This window comes from Pinus tabuliformis, chromosome 4_1 (assembly GCF_031772625.1).
Source record: "Pinus tabuliformis cultivar Carrire ecotype Pingquan chromosome 4_1, CPIR1, whole genome shotgun sequence".
NCBI lineage: Eukaryota > Viridiplantae > Streptophyta > Pinopsida > Pinales > Pinaceae > Pinus > Pinus tabuliformis.
Window position 1 is genome coordinate 734,356,643 of NC_142303.1, and position 6,776 is coordinate 734,363,418.

Consider the following 6,776-nt stretch of genomic DNA (forward strand, 5'->3'; position numbering starts at 1 on the left):
GGGGGGTCCAGGGGGGGGGGGGGGGGCGGCTGCGACCTGCCCCCCCCCCCCCCCCTAGCAGGGGGTTTCGGCGGCAGCTCCCCCAACGCTAAGAATAGATGTAAAATTGCCTTGTAAAAGTATAGTAATTTCTAGTCAATCTGGGCCATTCATTAGGTGGAGATCTGATGGTAGAAGTTATGTTTAATTTAGGGTTTTTTTCCCTAGAAAGCAACCCCTCACTATATATGAGGGAATGGTATTGCGTCTATGTAGATCTGTCATATATAATTTACTAACAAAAATGCATGGCAGCACTAGGCTGAATGTGCTCTCTGAAATATTGGTATAAAGGGCATTGGTTTAAGGATGACCACCAACACTGGAACGCTTAGTGCAGTTCACAGAACTCTTCCAAGTCTGGCATGAAGCTCAGGTCTTCTGCTAGAGGAAGTTCTCCTTATGTTTTGAAGAGGGAAACTTTAAATCATGAAAGGGAGGTCTCACCCCACATAAAAGGGAGAAACTCAACCTAAAAAGGGAAGTCTCAACCTGTGATGGTTTAAGGATAAGCAACAACTTTGGAATTCTTAATGCAATTCCTGGAACTCTTCCAAAAATGGCAAGAAGCTGAAGTCTTCTGCTAGAGGAAGTGTCCCCAATTCTTTGAAGAGGTGTCAAAAACTGAAGGCATGCTCAGGGGTATATTTGTCTCTGGCTACAACTCTAAATCTGGTGTGGCAGGTTGTGGCTCAGGCTCGCTTGATGTGGCTTTGAAGCTTGTAGATGACCATCATTTCCCCCCCTGTTAGATACAAGGTGAGAAGATGAAGAAATATCAACTACAAGACTATTCAATACTCTAGAACTGTTTTTAACATATGACTGGAATATCTTCTTGGCTGTTGATGCCCATTGCCAAGAAGCGATCCATCCAAGGTGAATCTTTGTTCTTGTAGGAGGTTGTTTTTGAAGCACCTGGTTGAAGAATCACTGGTTTTATGCTCACTTGATGTGGCTTTGAAGCTTGTAGATGACCATCATTTCCCCCCTGTTAGATACAAGGTGAGAAGATGAAGAAATATCAACTGCAAGACTATTCAATACTCTAGAACAATTTCTGACATATGACTGGAATATCTTCTTGGTTGTTGATGCCCATTGCCAAGAAGCGATCCATCCAAGATGAATCTTTGCTCTTGCAGGAGGTTTATTTTTGAAGCACCTATTTGAAGAATGATTGGTTTTATGCTCGCTTGATGTGGCTTTGAAGCTTGTAGATGACCGTCATTCCCCCACTATTAGATACAAGGTGAGAAGATGAAGAAATATCAACTGCAAGACTATTCAATACTCTAGAACAATTTTCTGACATATGACTGGAATATCTTCTTGGCTGTTGACGCCCATTGCCAAGAAGGGATCCATCCAAGATGAATCTTTGTTCTTGCAGGAGGTTTGTTTCTGAAGCACCTTTTTGAAGAATGACTGGTTTTATGATAGTGCTTACATGGATGAAGATCAAAACAGTAATGTTTCAAATGGCCAACTTGGTCACAGTGTTGGAATTTCATAATCTGTTGTTGTGGAAGGGGAGCAGAATCTGGAACAGATGGAGGTAAACTGTCATGAAGGAATCCAACACTCTGAAACTGGATGGGCTTTGAGTAGTCTAGAATATGAAAGGACATCTCCTTGTCATATCCAAGACCTGTTTTATGCTTGTTGTGGAAAAGCTCTTCCCAAGGTCTGATGATGGGCTTGGAAAGTTCAAACTGCACTTCTGCATCTGCATGTACAACTGTTGCTTCATTGGGTACTAAATCTGAATGAACTTCAATAATATCAACTTTTTGTTGATGGGTGTCTGTCTCAATGTTCTGAACAAAAACGCATTTAGAATGATGTCTATTTTGATGTAGCTCTTCTTGCTGGAATCTAGATTCGAGCTGCAAAAAGTCAATTTTCTCATGTGCATTTTGCAGACAAATTTTATTATTAGAACATGTATTAGACCTAATTTTTACCATTCCATCAATAGTGGAATGAATTAGGATATTTAAAACTCTAATGTATCATCAATTCTAGCCATTGTCTCACAAAGAAATGAAGGCTCAACAATCTTAATGGACATTGTAGCAAGGCTAGACAAACCGCAGCTATTGAAGATTTCAAAAATGAATACTAGTTGTTTGACAGGACTGAAATTCAATTGAAGGATACCCAGACCGCTCTACCGAACAATACATGAATGAGTCACGCGCATATCAATTTTCCTTCTTAAAAGGATCCCAAACTCATCCATACATTCAATGCCAATTGCAGTGTAGATCCTCACTCCACAAATTCCTCCCAGACTTTCAATGCCAATGGCAATGCAAAGAAACACATAAAAAATTGTGTAACATCAACAGGCTTCGAGAGGCAGCGGATAGTACCATGATTTTAGGAATTGACACCTAAGAAGCTAGTGAAGGCTAGACTTGTGAGGGAGAAAGCATTTGGCACAACTAAGGATCGGATGTTATACATAGAACAATGTGCAAATTCAAGGGCAGTGACAGTTTTTATTCGTGGTGGAAACAAGATGATGATAGAAGAGACAAAGCGAAGCCTTCATGATGCACTTTGTGTTGCTTGGAACTTGATTCATGATAGTTCAATCGTATATGGTGGTGGATCTGCAGAAATTTCATGTTCACATGTTGTACAAGCTACCGCTGACAAGATTTCTAGAGTGGAGTAGTATGCAGTTTGGGCATTTGCAGATGCTCTAGATGTGATGGCAGGAGTCAAGCTATGGTGGCACAAATCGATGCCCTGAATCGAATTGTAATTTAGTTTGACCAGCTACCACAGTGTGGATGAGCTCCTCGAATGCGAATTTGAAACGAGAAACAACAATGGCTTTGATATCAATCTTTTGTCCTCTTCATCTTGTGTGAGTCTCTCTGCTCTCCATGCCGCTGCGAAGCTGTTCTGCGGTGCTTCTGATTCTCCAGACTCAGGCAACCATTTTTGTAAGAGAATTTAGTTCATCATGGGAAAGGAGAAAACCCATATCAACATTGTGGTTATTGGCCATGTCAACTCCGACAAGTCAACAACCACTGGGCATTTGATCTACAAGCTTGGAGGAATTGACAAGCGTGTGATTGAATGCTTTGAGAAAGAAGTTGCTGAGATGAACAAGAGGTCATTCAAGTATGCTTGGGTTCTTGACAAGCTCAAGGTTGAACGTGAACGTGGTATCACAATTGATATTGCACTATGGAAGTTTGAGACAACTAAATACTACTGCACTGTGATTGATGCCCCTGGCCATCGTGATTTTATCAAGAACATGATTACTGGAACATCTCAAGCTGACTGTGTAGTTTTGATCAAGCTATGGTGGCACTCGCAAACCAAGTTTGAATCTCGCCTCTCTTCGACAGCTTAACACAGAGCCCTTTGAGTTCATGTTGAAGAAATCTCGCGGTTATGACACAAATGGTGCAAATGGTATGCCCTGTACCTCATCCTCGTCCACTAGAAACATGAATATGAATCTTGGCATGAATCTCAATTCTGGCGTTAAATATCACTCGAGACCAGAATTGAAAAGTAACGCACTATTACAGTTCTGACAAGGAGCATTTATGTGCACAATAGAGACAACAAATGTTAAAGAGACAAGAGCATTGAGGTCTTCTAAAACAACAACATGGAGATATGTAAAATACAACTAATGTAAAAACGAGACGTATGCACAAAATGACTATGGTGCAGGCAATAGCCAAAAGTGCCGACAAACTTGTTGACTGGTGCTTGAATGTAGGTGGAAGGTTTGCTAGAATTTAAATGATCCCTAAAAACACAATCAAGCACCCAACATGCGAATATGATGGACAAAGGGGCATTTTTGCTAGAAAAATAGTGTAGAATGGCAGAGACATAATTAAATGAAATGGCTTGGTGCATGTAAGTAGCAGACCTGATAAACAAAGGGACATGCTATAAACCTGGTGTGGATGGACATCATGTGTTGGGTCCCTATAATACTAGTGATTACCCCATTACTATTGTAGTTATACCCCTTATTTATATTGTTGTGCCCCTATTACCCCCATATTGTTATTTCTGTGCCCCATAGAATCCCTCTATTGTTATTTTTGTGGCTTTATATTATTATTGTTAGGTCGGCTGGATTATATTGTGACTCCTTAGACTCCTATATATAGAAAGGAGGTTTTGTCATTTGAATCATCCAAGAATTGTTCATTTATGTAATGTAAAGGAGGTTGCCCCCTCGAAGAGGCTGAATTCTAAGGCGTTGATCTATCTTTTCTATCTTTTCTTGAGCTGGTTTCATAACATTTGGTATCAGAGCTTTGGATTCTAGGGTTTCGCTGCTCCAAACAGGTCATCGTGGCATTTTCGCTATAACTTTTTTCTGTGATGTTTCAGAAGTCGCAAAAAAAACCCATTTGAGAAGAAATCGCGTTGAACCTTGGGTCCAAATTTCAGAGCTTTTTGCGCGATATTTGCGGAGATATGATCTGAGGAAGTTGGTCTTTTTGCAGACTCCTGAATTACATTCAAAACAGGTGACCTGGGGAAAATCGTCATAACTTTCTCTCTGGGAATCGGATTGAAATTTCGTAAGAAGGTACAGAAAGAGGACGGACTGTAGTTTCTTGTATATCTTTTTCAGAACCAAAGATCGAAAATTGTACACGTGGCACTTCATACAAGTTTGCTCTTCTGGAAAGGTCTATAATCAGGTCATCTTGGGAGATTGTGCATAACTCTTTCTTGGAGAATCCAATTTGGATCAGACTGGTGGCATTGGAAAGAGGACACAGAGAGCTACTACAGGTCACAAATTCAGAACTAGATGATTGAAAAGTACAGAGATACATCAGAGGCAATATCGAGCTCCTACAAAGTGAAAAAAGGTGTGTAGATTTTTTTAAATTTTTGCTTAAGCTTGGTTTGAAAATTTATTTTGAAGGAATTCAAAGGGCATAGTAGAGCATTATTATCGGTAACTGATGCCCCGAGGAAAGAAAATGCAAACACCTAGTAAGGAACCTGAAAGCTCTAGCATGACTCATGAAGAAGAGGAAGAAATGCTACATGATATATCAAAATTACAAGAACAAGTGCAACAAATGTCACGCTCACAAAAGTTAACAGAAGCTAAGATAAATGGCGTGGAAGCTAAGATGAATGGCATGGAAGCTAAGATGGATAATTTGAAGATAGATTTGAACACAAATTTGAAGACAGGCATGGCAGATTTGAAGACAGATTTGACAAATTTTCTACAAGAAATACTTACTAATGGTGAAAAGGTAGTAAAGGAAACTCATGATGAGAACAAAAGAAATGTTAATCATGATTCCATAGACGCTAATGTTGGATCGAAGAATCACCATATTCCAAAAATCGATATGAGGAAGTTTGATGGCAAGGATCCCGCCACATGGATATTACAGATGGAGCAATTCTTCGATCTCAATAATGTGCAAAACACACAAAAGGTACGTATGGCAACTTTATATTTGGAACCAAATCAGTTTGTATGGTATCAATGGCTTTGTTCTCGTAAACAATTTATCACTTGGGCAATTTTTACGGAAGAATTGATAGCACATTATGAGGATACAAAAAGCAACACTTTTTTTAGCCAATTGATAAGTCTCAAACAAAAGGGTTCAATAATGGAGCACATTGAGGAGTTCCAAAAATTGAACATAAGGGTAAAAGATATTCCAGAGGAGCATAGGATTGATGTGTTCATAGGGTCTTTAAAGGATAATATCCAACATGATGTTCGCCTTTGGGAACCTGATTCATTAGAGAAGGCATTCAGGTTAGCAAGAAAAATGGAAAGCAAAATTATGGCAACTAGGAAGCATACCACTCACAACTATAAAGACGGAAGTGTTGTTGCCCCTAGTCTTCCACAACCTACAAGGTTGACACCACAACAATTGGAAGAAAAAAGAGCAAAAGGGCTTTGTTACAGTTGTGATAGCAAATACACAAAAGGTCATAAGTGTGCTGAGAAGAAATTATTCTACATAGATTGTGAAGAGGAAGAAGAAAAGGAGCAAGAAAGGTCAAAAGAAGAGGATATACTCCAGGAACAAAGCCTAGATGAAGAACAAATAAATCCGACCATATCTTGTAATGCATTGGCGGGAATTACCACTCCTCAAACCATCAAGATAGAAGGACAAATCAAGAAGAAAAAGGTAATAGTGTTGATTGATTCAGGAAGCACCCACAATTTTATTCATTGTAGGGTAGCAAAAGAATTGAATTGCTTCCTATATCCAGCACCAGAGTGTCAAGTGATGATTGCAAATGGAGGAACAATAAATTGCTCTGGAAAGTGCCATAATATCAAGCTATCCATGGGAGAATATGTATTGACTAGCCCAATGCTTTCCATTCCAATGGGAGGTGCTGATGTTGTACTAGGAGTCCAATGGCTACAATCCTTGGGTACAATAGCTTTTAATTTTCAAGAACTTTTCATCAAATTTTCTACGGAAGGAAAGGAAGTTGAATTAAGGGGTATTGCAGGGAAACCAGGAAAGATAATCAGCTCTAATGGCATGACAAAGCTTCTAAAAAAGGAGCAAAGAGGTGTAATTGCACAATTATGTTCGCTAGATGTTTCCACATTGGAATCATCTATTTCTCCAGATCTCCAAAAAGTCCTGGACAATCATTCCAAGGTATTTGAGACTCCCAAAGGTCTCCCACCTATGCGTGATCATGATCATGCTATTCATCTGATT

At 39.6% G+C, this 6,776-nt stretch overlaps 1 pseudogene; it reads left to right on the forward strand.

Annotated features, from left to right (window-relative positions):
* The first annotated feature begins 3,019 nt into the window (after positions 1-3,019).
* Positions 3,020-3,421, forward strand: LOC149178235 (elongation factor 1-alpha pseudogene; annotated as a pseudogene).
* Positions 3,422-6,776: the final 3,355 nt, after the last annotated feature.